At 47.0% G+C, this 26,749-nt stretch overlaps 1 protein-coding gene across 6 annotated transcripts in view; it reads right to left on the bottom strand.

Moving 5' to 3' along the window:
• NEDD4L (NEDD4 like E3 ubiquitin protein ligase) overlaps nt 1–26,749 on the bottom strand; it is a 341,323-nt gene that overhangs the window by 201,322 nt on the left and 113,252 nt on the right. Inside the window, exon 1 of one of the 6 annotated variants that reach the window (XM_047827477.1) lies at nt 4,724–5,052. The exons of 4 other annotated variants lie outside the window; for them this stretch is intronic. The gene's annotated coding sequence lies outside the window, so the exon portion shown is untranslated. Of the gene's footprint in view, nt 1–2,630; nt 2,701–4,723; nt 5,053–26,749 lie in introns of those variants that run through there. One more of the 6 variants, XM_047827481.1, reaches the window with a different exon arrangement.

Here is a 26,749-nt window from a genome sequence, read left to right as displayed (position 1 = left end):
AGACTTACAGCATTATTCTAAAGATAGTACAAAGAGATCCCATATACCACATATCTGGTTTCCCCAACTATTAACATTTTACATTAGTCTGATACATTTGCTCAATTAATGAATAGAGGTTGATACATTAACTGAAATCCAGGCTTTATTCAGATTTCCTGTTTTTCCCTAATGTCCTTTTCCTGTTCCCGGATGCAATTTTGATTTTTCTTACAATTTAAAATTCACCATAGGAAGACGATTTAAGCAAATATGAAAAATGCAAGCATAAAAGACTAAAACAACGCTTCTCAAAGCAAGAAAAATTCAAATATTGGCTGAAACACCAACAAGATCGGCTCGTCAACAGACCAACCTTGACCTACATATAACTCCAGTAACCACCGTCTTAGAGAACTTGCCAAATAGGGAGTGAATTTCCAGGTGTGAAAAGTGAGCTGTGGTATGGAGAACACTAATCTGAAAGTCAGGTTCCGATACTAAGGCTGGGTCAGTCATGCTAATAAGCCTACGTGTCATTTCAATCAGGTCCACAAATAGCTTGCTAGGGTCAGAAACCTACAAAATACTTCTGTGGGTACTACAGGGACCCAAAGTATGTGAGCCGTTGCCCATCTCCAGTCCGTTTGATCAAATGAAGGAGTTAGATAGAAAGCACAGAAAGATGATCTTAAAGATTTCAAAGAGCAAGGCAAGATGGCAGCCAACGTGGCGGAAACGAGCACGTGATTCCCTGGAAGTGAACTCACTACGGGCTTAGGCAAAAACTGCCGTAAGAACTGAAGCAAGAAGGGAGAAACCATGTAGGAATGATTATAAAAGGAAAGCCAACCTTTCTGGGCTAGAGTTCATCTCAAGAGAGAAGGTATCAGACGAAACTGACTCTTGAAATTGCCTTCGGCGTCTCTAACTCCGCCATTCCTTTTCATTTCGGTCTCCAACAACGCAGCGAGGTTAGCAGCAAGGATACCCTGGCCTGTCATCAGCCACAGAGGGCCTTAGAGGACCACAAGCAAGTCTCCCCACCAGCTGCCACCGACAGAGAGCTTTTTGCTGCCTGACAATGAACAGGAATCCTCCGCTCAGGTGGATGATATTAGCAAACTACTAAGTAACTACTTAAAAAAAAAAAAAGATGTTAAAATAAGACACTTTGCCAATTAACTCGAACTTAAAAGAAAGACATTTTACTATCTTGAAACTATGTTATATAAACCACATGCTCCATTATTCTGTTCATTCAACCAGGCCCAATTGAGCCCTTCTGCAAAACAAGCCAACAAGAAGCTTTTAGTCCTTTACGGAGAAGCTACAGAGATTTCAGCATTTCTGTGGCATTTTAAAGTTTGGACATCCCTTTAAAAGCAAGGTTTCTCAACAACCGTGGCACTGCTTTGCGTGGACACGTCTTTGTGGTGCAGGACTGTCCCATACACTATAGATACACTACAAAAGGCTGAGCAGTATCCCTGGCCTGTCCCCACGAAAGGACAGTCAAGTCTCCAGACATTGCCAAGTGTCCCCAGCTGGCGAAATCATCTCTGGTTGAGAACCTCTGCCTTAAAGTAATTCGTGACATGTATAAATAAATGCAACATAGTTTCAACAGTAACATAAGATTTCAATGTGGATTAAGTGACATTTTAAGAAACCTTTCAGAAATCACCAATCAGAAAACATAATCACGCAAAAAAAGCAAAAGTATGGGTTCCCCTCCCCTCAGCTGTTAGGAAAGCAGTACTTTTAAAACAATAAATAAATATAACGTACAGACTTGCTAACTCCCCAGAGGCAAGGAATCTGGGTTAGAAATCATCTTCAATTCTCTCCGTTCTGGGATTCGAAAGGAAACATCAGACTCTACACACGGCAGCCAATCGGACCGAGCACAGGCAGAAAGTGGTCTGGGAAAGACGCCAAAACGGGACACCTCGTGACCACCGAGTGCCGCCCCAACCTACCACATTCCCACCTCAGAGGACCACGGGTGCACCGCCCAAGAGTCATTTTTGCCACCAGTGATGAAAACAGACCCCATTCCCCACAAGAAGATTAAGGCCAAGGAAAGAGGAAAGAGCTCATGAAAGTATGTGCCTTATAAATGCCTTAGGCTGATGTCTGGAGGTTTCCAACTTGTCACTCAGCTTCATTTGGGGGCGGAGAGGAATAGTTCTATAAACAACAGGACGAGTAAGTTCTTAAGGGAAACCCGAGAGAATGCAGGTTCGGTGCCACTGGCTTTTTTAATAATTGGCTGTAAAAGCTGTTTCTTAAAAAATCATTAAAAAAAAAGACATTCCTCATTTTTGTGGTTACGGAAGCTCTTTCTTCTCCTCTTTTAGGTGCCAGCGTGAACATGTCAACTCACCACCGTAACAGACTTAGGTCAGAAGAAAACGGCTAACTCTACCCACCCTGTAGGGGCAAGGCCACCCCGATGCCTTTTTCTTTCAAGAAGCGATGCCTAATGGATAGTCTCTCAGAAAGAAGGGAGCGGATGGCTGCCAAGGTGGCTTAGAGACCCAGGCAGTCAGCACCTGGGCTGGGAGATGTCGATCACCCAACACCCCCACCACCCGCACACAAGTGTGATCAGCCCTCCCTGAAGCCGGCTCAGCGCAAAGGCTCACCAGATGGGTCTCTGGATTGCAGGAGCCGTCCGCCACGCGGTGCCCTGGGCAGCCGCTCCCTTCCACTGACTGCGGTTCCATGACTGTGGTTCCACCTCCTCTGGCTCACACCCAACTCACTCCCCCACCCCCGAGGGGAAGAGCACCCATAGGGAACTGGTTGTGCCCGGTTTCTACAGGTGGGCAGATGGCTGGCAGAGAGAAAATCACAGGGGAGGACCAGGGAGTTCAACCCGCGGGGTACTAACCAGGCTAAATGTTAATCACGGCATAGGATCGTCTACATTAAAGATCATTAACCAGGCGCTCGGGCCTCTTGGCAAAGAATGAGGGTTCACAAGCTGAAAAAAATGCATTTAGAGAAAGTAGCAGCCTCTTGTTGCCAAACACAGCGTTTAGGTCATTTCAGGAGAAGGGCACCTCAATGGCGCAGAAGGAACAGAAGCAAACGGGGGGGGGGGGGGCTTTGGCGAGGGTGGGGGGCACACTTCTTCCTCTTCTTCCAGAGCGGTTCTCCACCCATAGCTGCAGCTTATTTTCCGTTCTTCCTCATCCCTTACGAGGTGTAACCGTGACCTCACATGCAAGGGCGTCTACAGGTGAGGAATTCTCAACAGGTCAGGTCTGCAGAATCTGTGTCTCCAACTGTCCATTTCTAGGGGGGCAACATCTCCTTTTAAGGTGATGGTTTAGACTCTACAATTCCGAGCCACGCAGAAAAAGGACGGTGTTTCCCTACTCATTCATTAAGCTGCCCTGCCTTTCCTCCAACATCCCAGGGACCCAATGCCACGCGATTCTCAAGCAAAACAAGAAGTCGCCATCAAGCAAACAGGGTCACAAGTTCAATTTCACACATTACCAACGGCCACGGTTTTGAAGGCTTCTGACAAGTGTTCTTTCTGACATGCTTCAAGCGGCTGCCCAGGGGCAGGCTTACCGCCCCCCCACCCCCACCCCACCCCCACATACACCCTCCTCCACCGCTCAGCCCAGCACGGGCTCCGCAGCCAGCCCTGGTCTGAGGCAGCCTGAGAGTCTCTTGTTCTGGACTCGCCCGAAAAGAGCAAGCACTACCCTGCCTTTCCATTCCAGTATTACATAAGTCAGTTTCCCTCCAATTATCTATTGGCCACAAAGCATTATTTGTGACCGAAGTATAAAGAAAAGAGAAGAAAAGGAGAACCACACTAATTCCTGCTAGCGAGATGAACCTGAAATGGAGACGCAACAGATTCCCGGAGATTCATTTCTATACGTGTTTTTAATCACGTTTAACCTGAGTACTCTAACTTAGGGTCAAGAGAACGGAAGTGCCAGTTTTATTTTCTCTTAAAGGGGATACCCATTTATATGTCTGGAGGCTGGCAAATGTGGGGGCAAAGATTATCAGACACTTGGTTGACAATTCTGAAAAGTTCCAGATTGAATGCCCATCCACAGAAGAGCAAAATCATTTAACCCGTGTGAACACGAGGGAAAACTCCACTTAGGAGTCATGGGACTCATCCTCCCGCATTTCCTGTAAAGGTTATAAAACAAAGGAGGCGTTCGTTTAGCAGGAGATGAGCCTAAAACAACGAACAGGTACACCTGTCCCACCGTGGCCTAGCCGACTGCATTCACGGTGTTTAAACTGAACAATGAACTCTAAAAAGAAAAAACATTTCAAAATAAAAAAAATCTAGCCTCACTTCACCTGGAGTTCTGTACCCAATTCCCGAACTCCGCACGACAGATCCCTTCGCTGGGTCTATTTTTGACATTTCAGGAACACAGTGATGACAAATGCACTAATTTATTCATAAAAGGGGGGTGCGGGAGAGCAATCTCTAGAATAGTTTTTCAGAGCACTAAAAAAAAAAAATAGGTCTCACGCCAGATGACACAGGTTAAACACATGCTTACAAATTTTTACTGGATGTGCTTTGATTTTTGAAGCAGGCGAAAAACGTTTAAGTGACACGAAAGGAAACAAGAAATCAAATAATTCCCCCAATCCTGGCAGATTTAGATTAAAGCTACCAAATCCATTAGGAGAGAACGTTCTCCCGACGTGAACCAAGGAAAACGGAATCCTTTGTGGCACTTACCAGATTCGGAGCAGGAAGACCTCGCTTTAAAAGGGGAGAGAGACAGAAAGGCTGGTCTAGATGCAGATGGTTGTCTGTTTCCCCTAACAACAGCAGCAGCGAGGAGAAATCCTGGTCTCTGCCGGTTCCCCGTTGACAGGTGATCAGCAGCCCGGAGCTGGAGGCACTGTGCCGTGTTTGGTTGGGGGGGGGAGGGGGGAGGTTTCCAGGGGAGGGTTCTGCAAGCAGCGACCGCCCAGGTAGGGCCCCGCTGAGAGCCACCCACCCGGGACACCCTCAAGCTGTACCGGCTGGTGCCGTGCTGAAGCCTGTCTGGGCTGGAAGCTGTTGCTGCTGCCTGCGCCTTGATCGAATCAGGAGCAAATTCCAAAGTGGGGAAGAGAGGAAGTTGCTCGTCTGAGGCGGCGGAACCAATGACTATAGGAGGAACTTTGTGGATTCAAGAGACACCAAGCACAGGACACAGCCCCCAACGCTGCCCGTGCGGCAGAACCGCATCGGGAAAGTTAAGAGCCGATTTCCAGGAAGAAGGGCGCACACCTAGCCTAGCTGAGGTGACCCTGCAACCTGAGGAACCCTAAGGCACACAGTGTCCCTTCCTGAAAACTAATAGCGTTTTCCCCCCTAAATGTTCATGCCGATGTTGAAAGGACATTCAAGAAAATGAAGGAATCTTTCTGGGTACTAGTGTTTTAAGTAACTGATCAATTGCCCTCCTCTGGATGGATTGAGCACGTATTTTCTAGCTTTGGATTCCATCTCTACCACCTTACCAGCAGGGGGTCCCTGGGTTAAGTATGACCTGCCCACTTCTAGCTTCCTCATCTGTTTAAAAAAAGAAAGGAGCCTTGAAACCACCTTCACGGATTGTTGTGAGGAATGAGATCCTGGGCGGGGGGGTGGGGGGAGAAACCCACAGTCCATAGTCAATGGGCCTGTGCCCCATCCACGTCCCCATCTCCTCTAACAGCTTGTGGCCCTAAGTCAACCACAGCCACCCCCTCTTACCTACCTTCCATTTAAAAAGCGATCCAATGCATACCCAACAGCAAAAGATGTTTCTCCTGTTCTCTTTTAACCAATGTCTCCAACAGGTTAGGAGACCAATGTAAAAACCATTTTAGCACTCAAAGGTCAAAGCCAGATCATGTTGGCCCCTCAGCCCAAACCCTGAGAGGTAAACCAACTTGCGGCCCAAGTTAGAAGAGGTCTCTGACCCTAATTCCTTGGCAACATCCCACTGCAGAGCCAAGAACACTTGGCGTGCTCACTTCTAAGAGTCAAGAATGTGCAGGGGGGAAAAATAGGCACTTAACTGAGCTAGAAGTCTTTTTCCTTAATGCTTCCTTTGAAAAGGCAGTGATTTCTTAAAATGGAATTCGCAAGTTGCTTATTATTCTACTCTTTGACAACAGCTCAAGTAACCCTTCAAGGCAAGTGGAGACCTTCAGTGGGAGGGGGAGTCCCAGAGGCCCGCTGGGGCCAAGAAGCCGCCATCACCATCTGGTGGTGGCTCTTGAATACTGCAGTCATGAACCCCGCACCATCTTCAACCCATTCTTCAAGAAGCGGCGTGTCCGAATTTCTGCTTTACTGACTTGCTGAAAGTGAGTTTCGCTGCTCAACTGACAATCGTGCTTTCACACCACAACTTCTTCCCCGCCTTCGTTCTTTTCCACTGACTTCGGATCAGGCCGCTAAACGCAAGAGGGAGGACCAAAGTTCCGTTCTTCCCTATGGCTCCTGTCCCCAGTTCGACACCTGGCGATTTGGTTACAAAGAATGAAATTCCCAGAGGAAAGAGAAGCAAAGAGAAAACACTGAGAAAAGAGAAGCAAAGAGCCGGTATGTTCCCCGAAGGTAACGGCCAAGAACCAACTGGAAAATACGAGGCAGGCATCCCTACCAAGTAAAGAGGCCAGTTGTAGACCCAGGACGTAACAAAGACGAGGCAGCACGGCCCTGGCCAGTGAGCAAGTCTTGGGTGGGTTCGGGGAAGTTGTTCTGTGCCGCTGGAGGACAGAACGTGCTGGAAATTGGCTCACAAAGAGCAGCCTAGCAGGTAACGTTTTGGAAAAAAAAAAAAAAAAAAAAATGCTCCCAACCACTTCACTCCTCCAAAGCCTTTATCAATCTCTGGTGAATAGATTTAGGTCCGGGAGGCTCTCAGAAGCAGGTAACAACTTCAGGGAAAATATGCCAGAGTAAGCGAGGGCCCCGGAATAGAAATTGGAAATTTATATTTAAGTGGCATCACTGGGATATGCTCTAAAATGATACTAGGGATTTCTAAGCAAGTAGTAGGGGCAGACTGTACATATGGGTTTTACACGCAGCCGTACAAAGGCCTGGGGACCAGCTGGCACATCTTTCTTCGTATAGTAGCAACATCTGCTTGGAACAGAAGAGAAGAAAGTGTCTCCTTTAGTTACAAACGAAGACTGGAATTTTCAGGACTTTATTTACTACGTAAAATGTCCTTCCTTTTTTTTTTTTTTTTTCTTTTTTTCCTACATCAGCCCAGTAGGTTATTTGCAACAATTCTAAAATTAAGGACCCGACTGACATTCACTTCAATTGTCTCTAGGCATACCTTGGAGACATTTCGGGTACAGTTCCAGAACGCCACAATAAGCAAACATCAAAATAAAGGAGTCAAATGAAGTTTCCGGCTTTCCAGTACGTATAGAAGTTATGTTTATATGATACGGGAGTCTATTACGTGTGCAACAGCATTCCGTCTAAAAAAAAAAAAAGTGCGTACCTTAATTTAAAATTGCTTTATTGCTAAAAAGTGCTAATCATCATGCGAGCTTTCAGTGAGTCACAACCACACATCACAGATCACCATAACAAATGTAAAAATGAGAAAGTTTGAAGTGTTGGGAGAATGACCAAAATGTGACACACGGATGCACAGTGTGCAAATACTGTCGGAAAAAATGGCACCAGTAGACTTGCTCAACGCAGGGTTGCCACGAGCCTTCAGTTTGTATTAAAAAAAAAAAAAAAATCTCGGGGCGCCTGGGTGGCGCAGTCGGTTAAGCGTCCGACTTCAGCCAGGTCACGATCTCGCGGTCCGGGAGTTCGAGCCCCGCGTCAGGCTCTGGGCTGATGGCTCGGAGCCTGGAGCCTGTTTCCGATTCTGTGTCTCCCTCTCTCTCTGCCCCTCCCCCGTTCATGCTCTGTCTCTCTCTGTCCCCAAAATAAATAAACGTTGAAAAAAAAAATCTATAAAGCAGAGTACAATAAAACAAGTTATGCCTGTCCTAGACTAATTCAAGAGGTATGTCTCAGTACATTATCTTCCAATCAAATGTACACTCTCACGTATAAAAGAGCGCACGTGTAAGATAGCTCACGAGTATTACTATCAGCTCTTTCCTAAACGCTTCCAGGTATATCAACTGGCAAAAAGATAAAATGAGATAAAATACCCTTTATCAAGAAACACAGTCCACATAGAACACCCCCCTCCCCATGACACAGGCCTTGCTGTCTTTTCGGCCACTTTACTTTAAAAGCCTCGGCAACCGTCACAAGCACACCCCCGAGGTCCCGCAAGCTGCCGTGCTGTGATGGAACACGACAGCATCTTTAAAACAATCAGAAATCAAGCAAGCAGAAGGACAATTCCATGCATTAACGCATCCCGCCCCCCCCCCTTTGTAAATGACCCGTGTTCTAGGGCCATGCTGAGCTCAAATGAGCCGCTTTTGACAAACTCCCGGAGGCCCAAAACTCTGTGCTCTCTGGCTCCCAGCACACCGCCTTGGACCTGAGTAGACGGTTAGTAAATTCCGCTCAAAGACAGATGCGAGCACCCGTGAGTCGTATCCCCGCAAACTAACCCCGCAAAAAGCGCAGACACTGGTGTTCGGCTAGGCAGGAGACAAATGAACCGGAGCACGTCAAGGCAGCCTAGTAAATAACCATTAAAAGTGAGGGGTACACTGTCAAAGGGCTAACATGAATCACCAGACTGGGTAAGCCGGGAGTCGGGACACCTGCAGACCAACCCTAATGGTGCCATTAACTACCCTCTTCGCTGGACTGGAGGCAACTTCACGTATTAACCTCTCTTAAATCATCAAATGTCTCACAGGAAAGGAGCAGGGGAACTTGCCCGCCATCTCCTCTCATTATTAAGTCAACGGGTACCTTACACCCAGTCGGTAGTGCTGAGGACTGGGAATCATTCGTGCTCCGGAGCCCCAATTTAGTCTCTTGATCTCAGAATGGTGCTATGTAAGGCAGGTCCTTGTTCTACGGTTTCTAGATCCAGCCTCACGTAGTTAAGAACCCAGGCTTGAAGGCCCAGCTCGGATGCTGTCTCATTCAGCAAGTATTTAGCAAGCTCCTACCACATGCCGAATAGCACGAGTGCCACGGGGACACGAGGGCTTCCGGGATGGAAGGGCTGGCCTCTTACTGCCCGTCCAGGTCTTATTTTGCGGAAGCCTTCAACACCTGTCATCTGTGCACACGATTAACTACTTAGCTTTCACGCGGAGTTCTAGACTGATGTAATTGTTTTCTAATGAGCCCATCTCACCAATAAAACTCTAAGCTGCTACAAAGGAAGGCCAGTGTCTTCCTTAGTAATTTACTAATGATCTCGGAGCCAGTCTTCTGACAGCCTCAGCCGTGGGAACTCAGCTGCAAGACCCAAATAAAGCGAGAAACAGCTTCTGAACTCTGAAACAGCAGCACCATCACCGGGCTCTTGGGCTCAGAGCTTCACTTACTCCAACACCATTCTGAACAAGCTTCATTATTTTGCTTCCCATTACAAAGATCAAGTTTCTAATCTCATTAAAGTGCAGTAAACAGCAGTGCTACTATAAAAATCTAAACACACCAATAAAAAGTATTCATTGATACAAATAGCAATTAAAAATCTCAGCCATTATAATTATCAGCCCAGTGAGCAACCAGTTCATCATTTAAAGCTCTTTTTTATCGTTGCTTTAATTCTCTAGAAGGTACAAGAGGGTGGCATCAACAATTGGGGTAAAAAGGTCTATTCTGAGGCTCAAATCACAGGTTCTCACCCAATAAGAGGCATTTTTATTTTCTAAAACTTTTCCAATTTTTACGAAAGCAATGTAGATTTTTTTTAAGCTCATTTATTTTGAGAGAGAGAGAGAGAGAGAGAGAGAGAGAGAGCGTGCAGGAGAGGGCAGAGAAAGAGGGAGACAGAGAATCCCAAGCAGGCTCCATGCTGTCTGTGCAGAGCCCAATGTGGGGCTCGAACCCATGAACTGTGAGATCATGACCTGAGCCGAAATCAGGAGTCAGATGCTTAACATACTGAGCCACACAGGTGCTCTGCAATGTAGATTCTTTACGGGAAAATTATATATACAAACACAGGCAAAGGAAGAAAACCTACACCTAGGAATCCCTTTCTCTAATTCTATATACATTAGCATGTTACCACCCTTTCAGATTGTCTACATTTCTGTTTATTTTTAGGTTTCTTACAAAAAGATGGGATCAGGGGCACCTAGGTGGCTCAGTCAGTTAAGTGCCTGACTTTGGCTCAAGTCATGATTTCACGGTTCATGAGTTCGAGCCCCTCATCAGGCTCTGTGCTGGCAGCTCAGAGCCCAGAACCTGCTTCAGATTCTGAATCTCCCTGTCTCTCTGCCCCTCCCCCACTCACACTAGGTCTCCCTCTCTCTCATAAATAAATAAATATTGAAGAAGAAGAAAAAAAAAAGATGGGATCAAGGGTGTCTGAGTGACTCAGTGGGTTGAGCCTCCGACTCTTGATTTCAGCTCAGGTTGTGATCCCAGGGTTGTGGGATCGGCCGGCATTGGGCTCCATGCTCCTGGGCGTGGAACCTGCTTGGGATTCTCTCTCCCTCTGCCCCTCCCCTGCTGACACACAGGCTCTCTTAAAAAAAAAAAGGGGGGGGGGGCGCCTGGGTGGCGCAGTCGGTTAAGCGTCCGACTTCAGCCAGGTCACGATCTCGCGGTCCGTGAGTTCGAGCCCCGCGTCGGGCTCTGGGCTGATGGCTCGGAGCCCAGAGCCTGTTTCCGATTCTGTGTCTCCCTCTCTCTCTGCCCCTCCCCCGTTCATGCTCTGTCTCTCTCTGTCCCAAAAATAAATAAACGTTGAAAAAAAAAAGAAAAAAAAGAAAAAAAAAAAGGGTGCTGGGGGGGGGGTCAAATTATACAAATCAACCTGCCACCTACTTTTTCACTGAATGGTATGCTTCCTTGTCATCACATATCTGTATCATTTTTAAGGGTTTCTTACTATTCCTTTTTAGAGACCTACCACAGATAAACTATTTTAGATTGTTTTAATGCTGTCTTATGATAGGCAATGCTTTGTAGGGGCCAAGGGCAGACCGCCCCAAAATATGGCACTTTAACATGAAGATTATTTTGAGTTAAAAAGCAACCAAAACCCAACATATTCAGGAAAAGTTCTTTACCTCCCCCCATACCTGTCTAAAAAGAATTTAGACAAAAGACCTGCTCTAGGAACAGAGCTATCACCATAGATAACTACATTATTCTGTGAACGAGGTTTGGTAGACAGGGAGCAAGGCCTATTTGATCAAATCCTGTGTCCCATTGTTTTTTTTTTTAAATTTTTTTTAATATTTATTTATTTTTGAGAGAGAGAGACAGAGTGTGAATGGGGGAGGAGCAGAGAGAGAGGGGGTGACAGAATCTGAAGCAGGCTCCAGGCTCTGAGCTGTCAGCACACAGCCCAATGCAGGGCTCGAACTCACAAACCGTGAGATCATGACCTGAGCTGAAGTCAGGGGCTTAACCCACTGAGCCACCCTGGCATCCCTGTGCCCCATTGTTTCTAAGATGCCCAGCAAACATGTTTACCAAACATTTACTTTTTTTCATCTCGTTGGCGTTCCTTCCGTTTGATGTCCCAGACCCCTATCCCCCTATCTCCTTAGTTCAGAATGACACATAGACCTCATTGAGCCTGAATGCCTTTGGAATTTCCACGTCCATGTGAACTCCCTGTAAGTATGCTACTAAATTTGATTTTCTCCTATTAACCGGTCTCGTGTCAACTTGATTCTTTATCTGCCCACAAGGACCTTGAAGGGGACATGAAGTTTTTGCTCCTTGACATCTTCCTTATAGGCAACTCTTTGGATATATATATGTAAAGTATATTTTATAAAACACATGCATTATACGTATGTATCCTTAAAATATATACCTAAGGATATAATACATTCCTATTTCCTTAGGAGGAGTTCCTAATGAAGTATGTTAGCTAGATCATCAGGCATGTACACTTTTCTCTATGGCTGATAACATTCAATAATACACTTACTCAGAAAAATTTAGAGAATATAAAAAAATTACCCCGATATTAAAATATAAAATTAAAATATAAAAAAAATAACTACCACCCCGATACGGTGTTAATATTTTGTTGTGAGCCCATTCCAACCAACCTTTCCTATGTGTATACGTTCTTCTTTTTCCTAATTTTAGAATAGTTTTGCCTAAATGAACACTTAGTTGGTTTTACTGCAGTTTTTAGAGAATTCCCTATGAAATATTCATGCATCTGCTTTCAATTTAATAGCTTGAATCCAAGCTTTCAATAAGTCCTATTATCGACCAAAAGAAAGCCAACCTCAAAGTAGCTGAGTAAATGCTTTATTCGTGGTCTTCCTGAGGACCGTGGCCCCGGAGACAGTATTTCAGATTGCCCTGAGAACTGCTCTGAAGGCTGATTACACACGCAAAAGGCAGAAACAGGTATACGTGCTTGTGAGCAGGTCTCCAAATATTTGCATGTCACAAGGTATAATTTGGTTGTAAATATTGAGGTTTACTGATTTCCACACAGGCATGTGAAAGACCCTTAGGTGATCTTAATACTTTTCTATCATTATCTGATTGTTCAAAAGTATTGCCTGCATGTTTCTGCTTCACCGGTTTTCTGGCTCTTCTTGTTTCTGGTGTCACCTTGAGGTCACTTGAGAGGGTCACAGAAGGCTGACAGTCACCTACGGCAGTTCTAATGCACACGATCAAATTCAAGATCGTTCCGTTCTCTTGCGTGGCCCATAAGGAGAGAGAGGGAGGCGGAAAGCAAGGACAGCACAAAGGTGAGGAAACTGGAAAAGGCCAAGAAGAGAGAAGATGGAAAACTGCCCCTCCCACTTCCCCTGGGTTGCCGGCTTTGCGCTGAATTATTGCTGCCTTGAAAGTCACACAGTCACCATTAGTTACGACCTATGGGGTTGATGTAAAGAAAAAAGCCAAAACCTCTGGCCAAAGAGATCACCCCAGGCTGACCAGAATGTGGTCAAGACCCTGGCCAGGGCCTGATAGCTCCTATTGCCTGAAGCGAGTAAGCATCAGGTGCAGGTATACCTGTCCTGAACTTGGCCAGCCAACTGCAGGGTCCAAAACTCAAACCAGTCCAGCTGACAGGTTCAATATGTCCAGCGCTGATAGGCAGTTCCTATCATACTGATAGACATACCGATTCATTGTCTGCTCTGAGGTTCAATGCTTAGAAGTAGCTTTCTTCCCCTGGTTGTATAATTTCAACGACACCGGTGTAAAGGTCAAACCTGTGGTTTTGGTGTTGGTCAGAATGGAGGGAGAGACACATCCCAGAGCATTCCAGGGTTTGCTGCTCCGGTGGGGAACTAGCTGGAGGGAGCTGAACTTTTCAAGACAAAAGATCCTGGTGCCTTTCAAACAGCAGGCTGGGCAGAGAGAAAGGCTTTATAAAAAGTCTAAAAATAGGCACCTGCAAGCAGAATGGTTTCTTTCCTGAGAACAATTTTAAAGATTCCCAGGAGGTGTCAGGTGTTGAGTAAATATCATAGGAGAATAAAGGCTTTCTGAGCTGAGCTGTAGGGGAATTGCAAAGCCTGGCGAGGGCTTCCTTCGTCTCCGCCTCCCCCGGTGCCCTGGACAGGTGACATGAAAAGTCTTTTGTTTCCATCCCTGCTGTATAACAAAGGGGCCTGGGAGAGAAGGTCAGGGCTTGGTTTCTGATGCAGGAGAGCAGTGCGGAGAAATAACTTAACTCCCCGCTTCTATCTGGCCACAACAGAGCGGCAGGCAGACTATTAGACCACGCCGCTGTTTTCATGAGAAGGACAATGAATGAATTAACCTATTTGCAACACTAACGACAAATAGAGGTAAATAAATACAGGTAAGTTGTGGAATAATAAATACAGATTGCTATCCACAGTACAGGCTTAAGTGTGCATTAACTCAACTTCCAACATTCACAACAAAGTGCAGGAGGTCAGTAAGCCTGTCCAGCACCCTGTCCAGAAGTGTGATTGCTTGGAAGGTCAAGAGAAGACTATGGGATCAGGTTAGTGAAGACTGATGCGGAGAGGAGATACCATTCGCCCCCTGGGTTGGGCTGCCCATTGGATGCAGATCCTAGTTCTGGCTGGACGACAACCCCCGCCCGCCCCCCCCCCCCCCCCCCGCCAATGGCTCTTTGTCCCACTCTTTTTATTTTGAACTAGCTCATCGCCAAGGACCCATCTTTTATCCCTCAGAAGACATCTTAAAATCCCTACTATGCAGCTCTCTCTGGATTAAGGGAGTAGGAAAGATGCACCCAAGAAATCAAGCAGGCCTCACACACACATCCAACTCTTTAGAAAGCAGCAACGCGGCCGCCCTGAAACATCCCCTTCCTATTCTCTCTGCCAGAACTCAGACCAAAGATCAACGAGTCACGCGTTGGGGTGCAGGGAGAGAGGGTTTTCTGATATGCTAATGTGGTTTCCCTCTCTGCTTCCAGAACAGAAATTCTGCTTCAGAGCAGAATTCTGCTTACAGAGCATTTCATCATCTCTGAATATCACTAACGTACATTTCTAGCTCAAGTGTCTGGTGATGTGACTTTCATAACTAATCTTAAAATGTACTTAAGAGGGGCGCCTGGGTGGCGCAGTCGGTTAAGCGTCCGACTTCAGCTCAGGTCACGATCTCACGGTCCGTGAGTTCGAGCCCCTCGTCAGGCTCTGGGCTGATGGCTCAGAGCCCGGAGCCTGCTTCCGATTCTGTGTCTCCCTCTCTCTCTGCCCCTCCCCCGTTCATGCTCTGTCTCTCTGTCTCAAAAATAAATGAACGTTAAAAAAAAAAAATTAAAAAAAAATGTACTTAAGAGAACACAGAAATCTCATGGCACACACGAAGGAAAACAAAAGTGGTCCCGCCTTCCGTACGTTACTCTGCTGCGAAAAATATGAAGTACAATGTTCATTTGTAATGAAGTGACGGAACCCAAATCCTAATCACAGGTTTTTAATGTTGAATTTCTTATTTATTCCTTTTCTGATTTCCAAGAACCTGAAGAGAGGAGGTTTCTTCCTTCCTAACCCTCCTTCTCAAGCCCCCTACCACTTGTGCAGCTCTCTGCTTCGTTCCTGCCCCCACCGCCCCCAGCTCCCCAATCTGGTTGGGCAACTTTTCTGAGGAATGAGGGCAAAAAGCCAGTGGGCAGAAGATGAAAACAAACCAGTCCCCCAAAGTTCCTCCTGGTTTCTCAGGCCCTTCTAGAGCCACCTCATGGGAAACCAACTACTGCTGACCAATGAAGGCCCATCGGCCAGAGACAGGGGATGGGGTGCTTTCTAGAACCCTGAAGGCACCAGGCGCTCTGCCCGTCCTTCCTACATGGGGGGATGGGGGGTGGGATCCTGGCCACTGTCTGCTGCTTAAATTCTTCCCAAGCTGATCTCAGAGATCGGGCTCTTGCGTGAAGACAAGCCTGGCAGTGGGAGTGAGAATTCTCAGCCTGAAAGGAGAGCACCAGGGATCGGAGCCTTTTACTGCATGAAAACCATTAGTGCAACGTCATCATTTTCTGGTGGTGTGAACCAGTGGGTCCCAGCTCTGGCTGCTTATTCCAGTCACCAGGGGCAGGGGGCTGTAAACACTGCCCCCCCCCCCCAGATGCTTCCCAGGCAGGGAGGCAATCTCTACCAGCACACTCTGGTCCAGCCCCAGCTCTGCCATTTACCCGCTGTGCCCTCAGGCAAGGGGCCTCACCCCTTCTGATCCTCAGTGTTTCTCATTGGGGGGGGGGGGGGGAGGCAGATAACACCTCCTGAGACTGACGTGGTGATTATGATTTCACCTTAACATACAAAATTGCAGCGTCTCAAAAACACAGTAGGTCTCAAACTCCGCTGCTTCCTTTGAAAATGGTGGTTAACGCGGGACAAAGTTCTACTGGGGAACCTCAAGCGGAAAGGCAGGCGGGAGGGGCGGTGAGTCACAGAGCTGGAGCTTGTCTTTTTTTTTAACGTTTATTTATTTTTGAGACAGAGAGAGACAGAGCATGAACGGGGGAGGGGCAGAGAGAGAGGGAGACACAGAATCAGAAGCAGGCTCCGGGCTCTGAGCCAGCAGCCCAGAGCCCGACTCGGGGCTCGAACTCACGGACCGTGAGATCGTGACCTGAGCTGAAGTCGGACGCTTAACCGACTGAGCCACCCAGGCGCCCCTGGAGCTTGTCTTTTAATGTAAATGAGAGAGTTGCTCCACTACCGGTCAATGCTACCGGTCAACATCGAGGACATTCCATTCCCCTGTCCACAGGTCAGGGGTGACCCAATAAAAGGCAAGCCCCAAACTTTGCCCAGGGTCGTCCTCTCTCTGCTGAGAATGAAAACTCAAGGCGGCCATCAAACAGAAAACCTGGCTGGGAATAGAACCAGCAGAACAAGCAGCAGAGGGGAGAGAGAAGGCGGGAGGAACAGAATCAATGCTGTTGTCCCAGCCCAGGATCCAGCTGGTGTCAGGAACGTTTCTGTTACTCCGCATCTTTTCTGACTGCATCAGCGGGGAACGCCTATTCTGTATGCCTGTCACTTCACACAGGTGCATGTGTGTCTGTTGGAGAAATGGACAGAATCGGGAAGGCTGGTCTCTGGGTGACAGGCATCAGTCATGTTGGTACATTTTCCTAAATTGCTAGAGGCTCGACCACCCACACGTCCTCTAATGGTTTAAAGCTAGCCATTTGCTCACATCCCTGTCCACGTACCACGCTATTGAATTTTTTCAAATTGAAGTTGACACACAGTGTTGGGTTAGTTTCAGGTGGATAACACAGCGATCCAACATCTTTATACGATACTCAGAGCTCACCATCATCCGTGTACTTCCATCCATCACCACATATGTCATTACGGTATTATTTATTGACTATGTGTGCTATTAAAAATTTAATCTTTGGCGGGGCTCCTGGGTGGCGCAGTCGGTTAAGCGTCCGACTTCAGCCAGGTCACGATCTCGCGGTCCGGGAGTTCGAGCCCCGCGTCAGGCTCTGGGCTGATGGCTCAGAGCCTGGAGCCTGTTTCCGTTTCTGTGTCTCCCTCTCTCTCTGCCCCTCGCCCGTTCATGCTCTGTCTCTCTCTGTCCCAAAAATAAATAAACGTTGAAAAAAAAAATTAAAAAAAAAAAATTTAATCTTTGGCAACATGATCTTTGAAAATGGTGTTTCAGTGGATTTTCTAACTTGCTGTTTCTTTTATTATCGGTGAGGTTAACTGTTGCCACGTTTCATCACTGATATTCCCTTCTCCCTGAAATTCCTGTACCCTCTGATCATTTTGCAATCAGCTTATTGGTCTTTCTATTGATTTGTAGACCATTACACATTAAGGAAATTAGCTCTTTCTCTGTGATGGAAACTGGCATTTCCCCCAGCATGCCCCCTTTTGAACTTCACGGCATGTTTTCTGCCATCCCTACATCTTTTGAGACAAATTTATCAATCTGGTTATTCCTACCTTCGCTCATTTTTTTGTCGAGACGAGACTGTAAATTTTTAAAAACTCCTGAGGTTTGTGGACACTGTTCCTTTTTAATTTTTATTAAGTAATCTCTGCACCCAATGTGGAGCTCGAACTCACAACCCCGATGTCAATAGTCGCATGGCCCCCCGATCGAGCCAGCCAGGTACCCCGGACATTGTCAGTTTTAACATGTTGGTTGTAGGAAAGATACTAGGCGCTTTTTGAAATGCGGTTCCAGAGACCCTTGCTCACTCCGAGCTCGGTAGCAGAAACTCACAGGGAAGGGAGCCTCATCTGGGCCACAGATGCGTCTGATCTCACCCCGCGTCCTATCACAGTCAAGGCCTCCCTAACCTTTCCGGGGGCATCTCCCATGAACCTGTGCTCCTCGCTGAACCCCCACACTGCCCTCTAATGCAAGTGCCTTGAGAACAACGGCCACCACTAAGGGCAATCAGTGATTGGCACCAACGGCACTAAATAAACCGTACGCAAACATGGAACCCAACCCTGTCTCTCCAGCAAGGTGCCCTTCGGGAGAAGGGTGAGCAGGGCTTGGCCAAAGAACACCTTCTTGTACTCAAAAAAAAAACAAAAACAAAAACAAAAACAAAAAAACACAAGACTCCACGAAAAACGTTTCTGGAATACACTATGTCACTCCTCCAGAGGCACTTTAAAAACTGACCCAGCTCCTCTAGGAAACTTCTTGAACCACCACCCCATGGGCCCAAGATCATCCTGGCAACACCTCCAGCAAGGCCCTCAGCTCCATATTCAAACCCCCCCTAGAAGGCTGCGAGTGAGAAACCAAGAGCAGGAAAGCCCTGTGAGAAGGGGAGCCAGCTAGGACACCTCAGGCCCTCCTTCCCACAGGAGGCCACTCCACAAGATGGCAGCTCCTGAGACAACAGGGACACGCCTCCTCCTGACACACGCGATCCTGAAGGCCGCGACACACAGGCCTACCTCCTTTAGGCAGCTGTTCCTGCTTTTACAGCGAATGTCCTTCTATAAATGAACTTGGGATTTCTCTTGACATCGGAAGTTGACATGAGTGAAAAGGGCTAAGGGTGGAAGTAAAATATTTTTCAAACAAAAAAAAAAAAAAACCAAACCACAACACACAGATTTTTAGGTTAAAAGATGCTTTGGCGAGCCTAAGTGAGCCTAAGCAAAACTGAAGGAGTGATCTTAAAGGATGCCCGCAGGTACCAGGAACAGCCAGCTGTGGGTAACAGGCCCCCGAGTGCAGTAGAGAGACTCCACGCGAGCGCTCGGTCACCTGGAGAAGGTGCTGGAGCAAGAGCTGCCAGCAAGGGGGCGTCCTGCAGGCGAGGAGCTGTGGCTCAGGGCACAGGCGATGGCACCCACCAGCCTAGAGTGCGCTGTAAGACGCTGCCGCCGATACGGGCCCACTCCCAACATAAGCACACCTGTCTGGGCACCTGCTGGAACCACGGATGTCGCACAGTACAGGCGACCTCCATCTGGAGCGTTATTTATAACGAGGAGCACGGTCACGCAGTAAGCTTCCTCCGGCCAGGTCTCCCATGGCAGGGGTGGGGGGGGTCCCGGCACGAAGGACAGGGGGACATCTTTCAAAGTGGCTTCCTCTGCAGCTGGCCCAAGACTCAACAGGTGGAAGGCATGGAATTCGAGCAAGCAGGGACCCTAAGTTCTTCTCCTGAGTGCGTGGAACACTTAGGAGCTCAAAAAGTAACCAAAGACTCAAGGTCAGAGCTGCACATGTTCACCTGCGGCAATCAAGGCCATTGAAGTCACCTGGGCCCAAAGGAACTAGGAGGTCATCTTTCAAGCCAAGTCCTGTCTGCACTGGGGCCTGAGCGGGGCGGGGGGGGGGAAGCGATCTGCCCTTGAGCACAGCATCATCTTTCCAGCATTCGCAAACTCCACCTGGCCGCAGAAAAGATCGACAGAGATACACAGGACGAGCTGGAAACCTTTCCACAGTGCACTGTGGACTTTACAGTTAGTAAAACCGCACAGCGTGAATCTGTGCCCCCCTGTGACACACACGCACAAAAAATTTCACAGGGTGGGAGGAGGGGCGGTTGCTATGCTCAAACTGCCACGGTTGGTCCGTCGTGGGGGCGGGGTTCGGGAGGCCCAACAAAAAGGGCTTTTATTTCCTGCCTCTTGCAGTTCTACTGAGATTTCCACAATAAACATGCATCATTTTCCGGATCACTTAAACATGCAAATTTAAAAGTAAACAAAAGCGCTCACATCAGCCTTTCTCACTATTATACTGGAAAACGACCTCTGATGTGCTGCCCATGCGCAGTGCTGGGTTTCTTTTTGGGGGGGGTACAGAGGGAACACAATAGGCCCATCTCTTCAATGGACTCTCAAGCTGTTCTCTTCGATACGGACGTTCTTAATATTTCCACCCGATGTCAGGCCCTCACAGTACGTATAACCTCCTCGAGGCACAGCCACACTTCCTTTGCCATCCTGTTATTTGGGACAGTCTGGTATACTCTGAGATCCGAGCCTCAGAGTCTCCACAAATGCCCAAGAGGATACAATGAGGCAAGAGAAAGGCCGGAGGGAAAGCTGGGCGAGGGCGTGAACCGTGGGGATGAAAGCGTCCCTGGTGATAACCATGGTCAACGTCATCAGGTCTGCTGACCATCTCTCTCTCTCTCTCTCTGTAACCAGGGGAGCTGCCATCATGTTTCTCGGGCTTTCTACCCCTAAGGTGGTGAGGAAGTACCAGTCCATTTCAATAGCATCTTCTTCTCAGCTGAGAGGGTTTTTGGATTCCCGGTTTCTTCACCTGCCTGCTTCCGAGGCTGGTTTTGTTCAGGGGGAGGTGCCCAGAAAAAACAGTAGGGCCTTGTGTTTGTAGAATACAAATTATCAGGGACGGTCACATGAAAACATGATCTCACAGGGACAGTCCTAACAGCTCCGAGAATGAATCTCAAGGTCTTCAACTGAAAAGAAAATAAACAATTTTAAAATCCTCCCAAACTGACATTTTTCTCCCTAACTTTTCTCCCTGGTGGCTCCCATTTCTTCTGTCCCACTGAGAGCATCAACAGCTTTCCTCTGGCTTTTGTTTCCTGCCAGTTGGCTACAGACCTTAAGAAACGGCAAAGGGAGAGAAGAATGTTACTGGAAAATGAGTAGAGAAATGACCTACGCACGCCTTTTTCCTCTGTGGGTGTCTGAACCCCCCTGACTCTGTTTAAGTAAGTCCTTTGCTGAAACGTGGGCAGACTGCCCGCGACAACTTTAGACTCTTTCCCCTGCCCCTGACAGAATGTTATCAAAACATAAACACACACACACAAACACAAAACAAAAACCAAAACCTCCAAGCATACCTGAGTGCGAATGTGTCACTGTTGCATTTAAAAAAATATTTTCAAGTGCCGGTCCTGTTCTTTCGGGGTTATTACCAATCTGAAAACTAACGCTGTATGGGTGCATCATTACAAATTTAGTCCTGGGGAGGGGGGGGGCGGTGGTACCTGGGTGGCTCAGTCAGTTGAGCGTCCAACTCTGGCTCAGGTTGTGATCTCACGGTCCCCGAGTTCAAGCCCCATGTTGGGTTCTGCAGTGACAATGTGGAGCCTGCTTGGGGTTCTCTCTCTCCCCCTCTCTCTCTCTGCCCCTCCCCTGCTCGCTCACTCACTCTCTCTCAAAATAAATAAATAAACTTAAAGAAATTAGCTCCAGAAGAGAGGAAAAGAGGAAATTAGCTCCAGAACAAGAAAAAAAAATTTAACTTCTCTCATGTTTTCTGAATGTGTTTTTCATGTCATGAGTTGCTCTAGTAACTTCTCTGTAGTGCTAAAAACTTCTAAACAACCTCCAAATTATATTGCAAAGTGTGTTTTTCTCAGTTCCAAAGCCAAACACAAATATTTTTGAGATGATCTATACCTGTTTCCCATTATTAACATGGATATAGGTACCATTTAAAATAATTTTTCTAGGGGCGTCTGGGTGGCTCAGTCGGTTGGGCGTCCGACTTCAGCTCAGGTCATGATCTCACAGCTAGTGAGTTCGAGCGCCACGTCGGGCTCTGTGCTGACAGCTCGAAGCCTGGAGCTTGCTTTGGATTCTCTGTCTCCCTCTCTGTCTGCCCCTAACCCACTCACATTCTGTCTCTCTCTCAAAATATAAATGAACGTTAAAAAAATTTTTTTAATAAAATAATTTTTCTATATTAACAATGTCAGCCTGGAAATCCCTTTCTTATTTTATTTATTTTTGAAAGACAGAGAGCAAGCACACACGTGTGCCCAAGGATGGGGGCGAGGGGCAGAGAGAGAGGGAAAGGGAGAATCCCAAGCAGGCTCCACGCTTTCAGCACAGAGCCCAGTGCAGGGTTCCAACACAGAAACTGTGAGATCTTGACCTGAGCCGAAATCAAGAGTCGGACGCGTAACCTACTGAACCACCCAGGCACCCCCTGGAAATTCCTTTCTTAAAGAAAACAGAGTGCTGAAGTTCTGATCCTTCAAAGTGTGAAGCTAAAAATGCGTTGTAATTCATTTTCTCTATGAATGCTGTCTATTCCATAGTGGAATACAGTACCCCTCACTGGAAGAATTTCCTTTCTTCCCAGTATCAGTTATTTATTCCTTTGCAATTTGTAGCATTTTATTTTGATGATGCTACAAGTTTAGGAAATTATTTGGCAAGGAAAGGGAAAAGGGGGCTATAAAGTTAAAGCGGGAAATGCTACTCAACTGCCTACTTTAAAACTATGTAAAAAGTCGGAATTGCTTAAAGTGAAATCATCCTTTCCTGTGTGTAACTATTTGAGAATGACTTCAACACCTGCTAAAGCAAAGATGTGGGTTAATTTCAAAAATCAGACAATTCTGATTTAAAAATCAGAAAATTATCTCAAAAATAAAAATGGGGGCGCCTGGGTGGCGCCGTCGGTTCAGTGTCCGACTTCAGCCAGGTCACGATCTCGCGGTCCGTGAGTTCGAGCCCCGCGTCAGGCTCTGGGCTGATGGCTCGGAGCCTGGAGCCTGTTTCCGATTCTGTGTCTCCCTCTCTCTCTGCCCCTCCCCGTTCATGCTCTGTCTCTGTCTGTCTCAAAAATAAATAAACGTTGAAAAAAAAAATTTAAAAAAAATAAAAAATAAAAAAAAATAAAAATGTTTAAATAAATAAAATAAATAAAAATCAGAAAACTTAAAAGAACGCCAAAGGGGTGCCTGAGTGGCTCAGTTGGTTAAGTGTCCGACTTAGGCTCAGATGATGATCTTACAGTTCGTGGGTTCGAGCCCCACATCGGGCTCTGCCGACAGATCGGAGCCTACAGCCTGCTTCGGATTCTGTGTCTCCCTCTGGCTCTGTCCTTCCCCCGCGTTGGCTCTGTCTCTCTCAAAAATAAATAAACGTTTAAAAATTTTTAAAAGAAAAAGAACTCCAAAGGATTATCAGATGTGAATACCATTTTTACAGTCCAGAATGAAAATGCACCTGAAGATATGGCCAGCAGAGGGAGCTCTAACTCCCCAATACATCCCTGTGGACACAGGAAGAGCCCTCCATGTAGCCTGTCACGGTCAGGGATGCTCACGGTTCGTCTCCTCCAGTGAACTTCACGTGGACTGAGGAGTTAAGGATGAGGAATTCCTTAAAGTCTAAAGCATTTGTTGCCACTTTAAAGTAAGAAGGAGCTGGATATAACATATGTGTGCTAATTGAGAATTTTTAGATTCGTAAAATTTCATACTGTAAATCTGCATACTGTAAAGAAAGAGGACCTTAAAAATACAGACAGAATAAGATAAACAAGAGGTGAAATGAGAGGGTAGGGGAAATACGGGTGTGTATAAACCACCCAGAGAATACACAAGCAGGAAAAATAAACTCAGCCTAGTGGCAGGGAGGGTGCCAAGAGCCAAGGGGCTGAGAGCAACGTGCAACAGTTTGCCAAGTGCATGCGGAGAGGAGGCAATGGCAGTCATGGATTTGGCGGCCCTGGGCCAATGTGGGACCACAGCAGGGTACAGAGGTAAAGGTCCAGAGGAAAGTCCCAACACCACATGCTCAGTGCACCCGTGGGCAGCTGCACAGGGTGAGTAAGCAAAGCCAAGAGCCACGAGATCTGACCCAAGTGGGCAGAGGCAGGGAGAGCTGCCTGGGGGTGAGCTCACGGGGTCGGGGGTGGGGGGTGGGGGGCTCTGGTGTGAAGGACAAGAACAAGCCAGCTGTGCAAAAGAGGGAGAAGGTGGTCGTTCTGGGCACCAGCAAAGGCACAGAGGAGGAGGAGTGTGGCCTCTGAGGGCAACTACGGGACTCAGCACGGCTGCTTGGGAAGGTCAAGGCCAAGAGATGCGCGGGAGAGGCACACAGAGAGTGCTTCTGTCAAGGTTAAGCAGCTGGGACCTTAATCCACAGCAATGACTGATCACCGAAGGGTTCTGCCAGGAGCAGAATGAATTCTGCGTATGGGAGGGGGGATGGGAGGAAGCGGGCAGATGTGAACACCACTGGGGAAGTCCCCTACCCAACCACTGAGACCAGGCTGGGGACGGCTGGGAGGCAGGAGAACCAGGGACACGTCCCAGCTCCCTAGCTCCGATGCTTAGGGAATCGGTGGAGCCACCAGCTAAGACAGATCGTTCCAGACAAAGAACAATTTCAAATATAATACTTTGACATTCCAGGCCGAGAAGCAGCGTCAGGGCAAACAAAAGGTCCTGACTTACATGGCCTCACTAGTCACTCAAATCTGATTTCTAGGACAAGATGGTTTGACTCTACTAAATAACCAAATAAAATCATGCTACGAGGAGCCAGGAATGCATTCTGGAAGAAAGGAATTTGTAAATTGCTCTTTTTTACAGTCTCGACTGTCTAGATACAATTTAAAATCACTTCAACAAAATTGAAACCGCTGTTCACAATGAACTCCCAAGAGTCCACAAGTCAGAGATGGAGAATATACACACCCAACACTACCATTTTCTCACTAGCAAAAAAAAAAAAAAAAAAAAAAAAAAAAGGAAGAAAGAAGAAACTGTGATCAAGTGTTAAGATTCACCCCATTTTGATTTCCCAACCAGTTGCCTCCAAACTTGAAATGTAGCATTTCTTCCGAATGCTTCTCTATTTTCTGACCATGAATGCTTAATTTCAAGCATCTAAAAATAACAGGCTTGAAACAATGATCAGTCCTTCAAAAGGGAAGCACAACAGTGTACCTCGAACAAGGAAGGGAAGAAATGCAAACCACCCTTGAAACATTCGCTACCTGTTCCTGTCCGCACGCCAGAAGGAATGCCGGGACACGCTCATTAAGGGGCAAGGCATAGTTTATATCACTTGTGTTGATAATATACAGTAGAAATGCCAGTTCTTTTAATAATTTACTGAGGAGTTACGCACTGCAGATTCCTTATTAAACATTACTTGCACTAAGGTCCTAAGTCTAAAAAATATTCCGGGGAAGAAGAGGCAGTATTTTTATTGCAATATGCTAATTGAAATTATGTGACTGCATATTTGCTTGATATAAACTCAACTTCATTATTCACGTATGTATACACAAAGCAGTAAGAATCATTTTCTCTAGGACAAAAAAAACATTTTTACAATTGTAGTCACTTGTAGATTTCAAAATCCACAATGTCTCTCTAAAAAGTTCCATAAGCTATATTGTACGCATGCTTCCCCTTGAAGAGAGGAGAAAAACAAAAACAAAAACAAAAACTCCTGCTATATCTAGAAACCCCACTCCTCCGCGCCCAAGAAGTCAATACTGGCTCAATTCCTGTCTGTCACTGACTAACCAGCAGCTCTATGTAACAGTTTAATCTGAAAATCATGACCAAATAACACTGGCACTCCCAGTTCTAAATATATATATATTGTAGAGAATCAATAGCTTATGCTCTCAGGGGTTGGCAAACTGGGGCCCGTGGGCCACTGGCAGACAGCCACGCCCATCCTATACTCTGTGCTATCTCAGGGACAGAAAGTCCTACTGAGCCTAAGCTCTTTTCTATCTGGCCCTTTGCAGAAAAAGGGTGCTAGCCCCCAATTTAGATAACCACCTACAGTACTTAGAGAAGGCTCTACTTCCCACGTAAGAACCTGCCAGCTCACATGTGTCCCCCATCTTAAAAAGCTTACCTTCCAGGTCCCCCCCCCAATGTTTCTATAATAAGGAGAAATTAATGAAATCTAAGACAATGTTTCTTAGACGATGAAGTATTACAACACAGGAGATTTGGATCTGAGAAATCTAACACTTGGGGATTCCAGAGAGATGTATCCATTGTTTAAAGCATAACTCTTAGGTATTATACCAGAGTATTTTCACCTTCAGTAACAGCATTTTTGTCAACGAAGATGCAGAGTGGGCCTGGAGACCACTGTTCTCAGGCCTCTCCGAGGCCCAGCCACCGAGGATGGGTTGGCCAGCCGCCTTCGCTGCCTAGAACATGGGAACCACTGACTGACAGAGGGACCTCTCCCACTCGTTTGGTGAGGCAATGGTAGTGGAGACCCTCGGCCATCCCAACGCCGGACCTCCCCTCACACGGTACCTTCTGTTTTCTGAAGGCCTGGCTGTTAAGTTCAACTTTTGAAAAATACGGATTTTCTTCACTGTTTTACATACTCAGAACTGCTTTCATTTCTGACTCACGTTGGCACGTTGCCTCCCTTATACTTTAGCTCCTTACACTCTCTCCTACCTCCCCCCAAAAAGGAAAACGGTGAGACAAATCTAGAATGCCTTGGGATAAAGCAAGGGTGAAGGAACCAGGGTGAGGGCAGAAGGCATGCGAAGAGGAAGGAGTAAGGAGGGGTGGGCTGCTGGGAGGAGGAGCGAGGAAGGGGCAGCCCCCGCCCCCAACACACCCACATCCGCAGACATCACTTCACCAATCCCCGGAGGCACCCCCTGCGATTACATCGGCTGATGAAAACACTGCCCATGGCTCTTCAGCAGCTTTAATCATTCAGTTTTCTCAGGCTCCACTCTGACCAGATGAATAAAATTGATCAAGCCTCTACTCTGTGCTGCGTGCCCCTCATCTTCCTGAAACACATCCAATTTTCTGCCTTATCCAGACTCAGTGACCAGACAGCATCAGTCTGGACTCCGACAGCAACAAGGGCAAGGTGTCCTGCAACTTTCCCTTGCACTCTGTCGGACCTTTGGGCAGAGCGAAGTCTCCTTTGACGGGACTAACATATTCGTGCGTCAGGAGTGAAGGCA

The sequence above is a fragment of the Prionailurus viverrinus genome, chromosome D3, assembly GCF_022837055.1.
Source record: "Prionailurus viverrinus isolate Anna chromosome D3, UM_Priviv_1.0, whole genome shotgun sequence".
Taxonomy (NCBI): Eukaryota; Metazoa; Chordata; class Mammalia; order Carnivora; family Felidae; genus Prionailurus; species Prionailurus viverrinus.
Note: the sequence above shows the minus strand (reverse complement) of the source record. Positions and strands in the feature narration are given on the sequence as shown.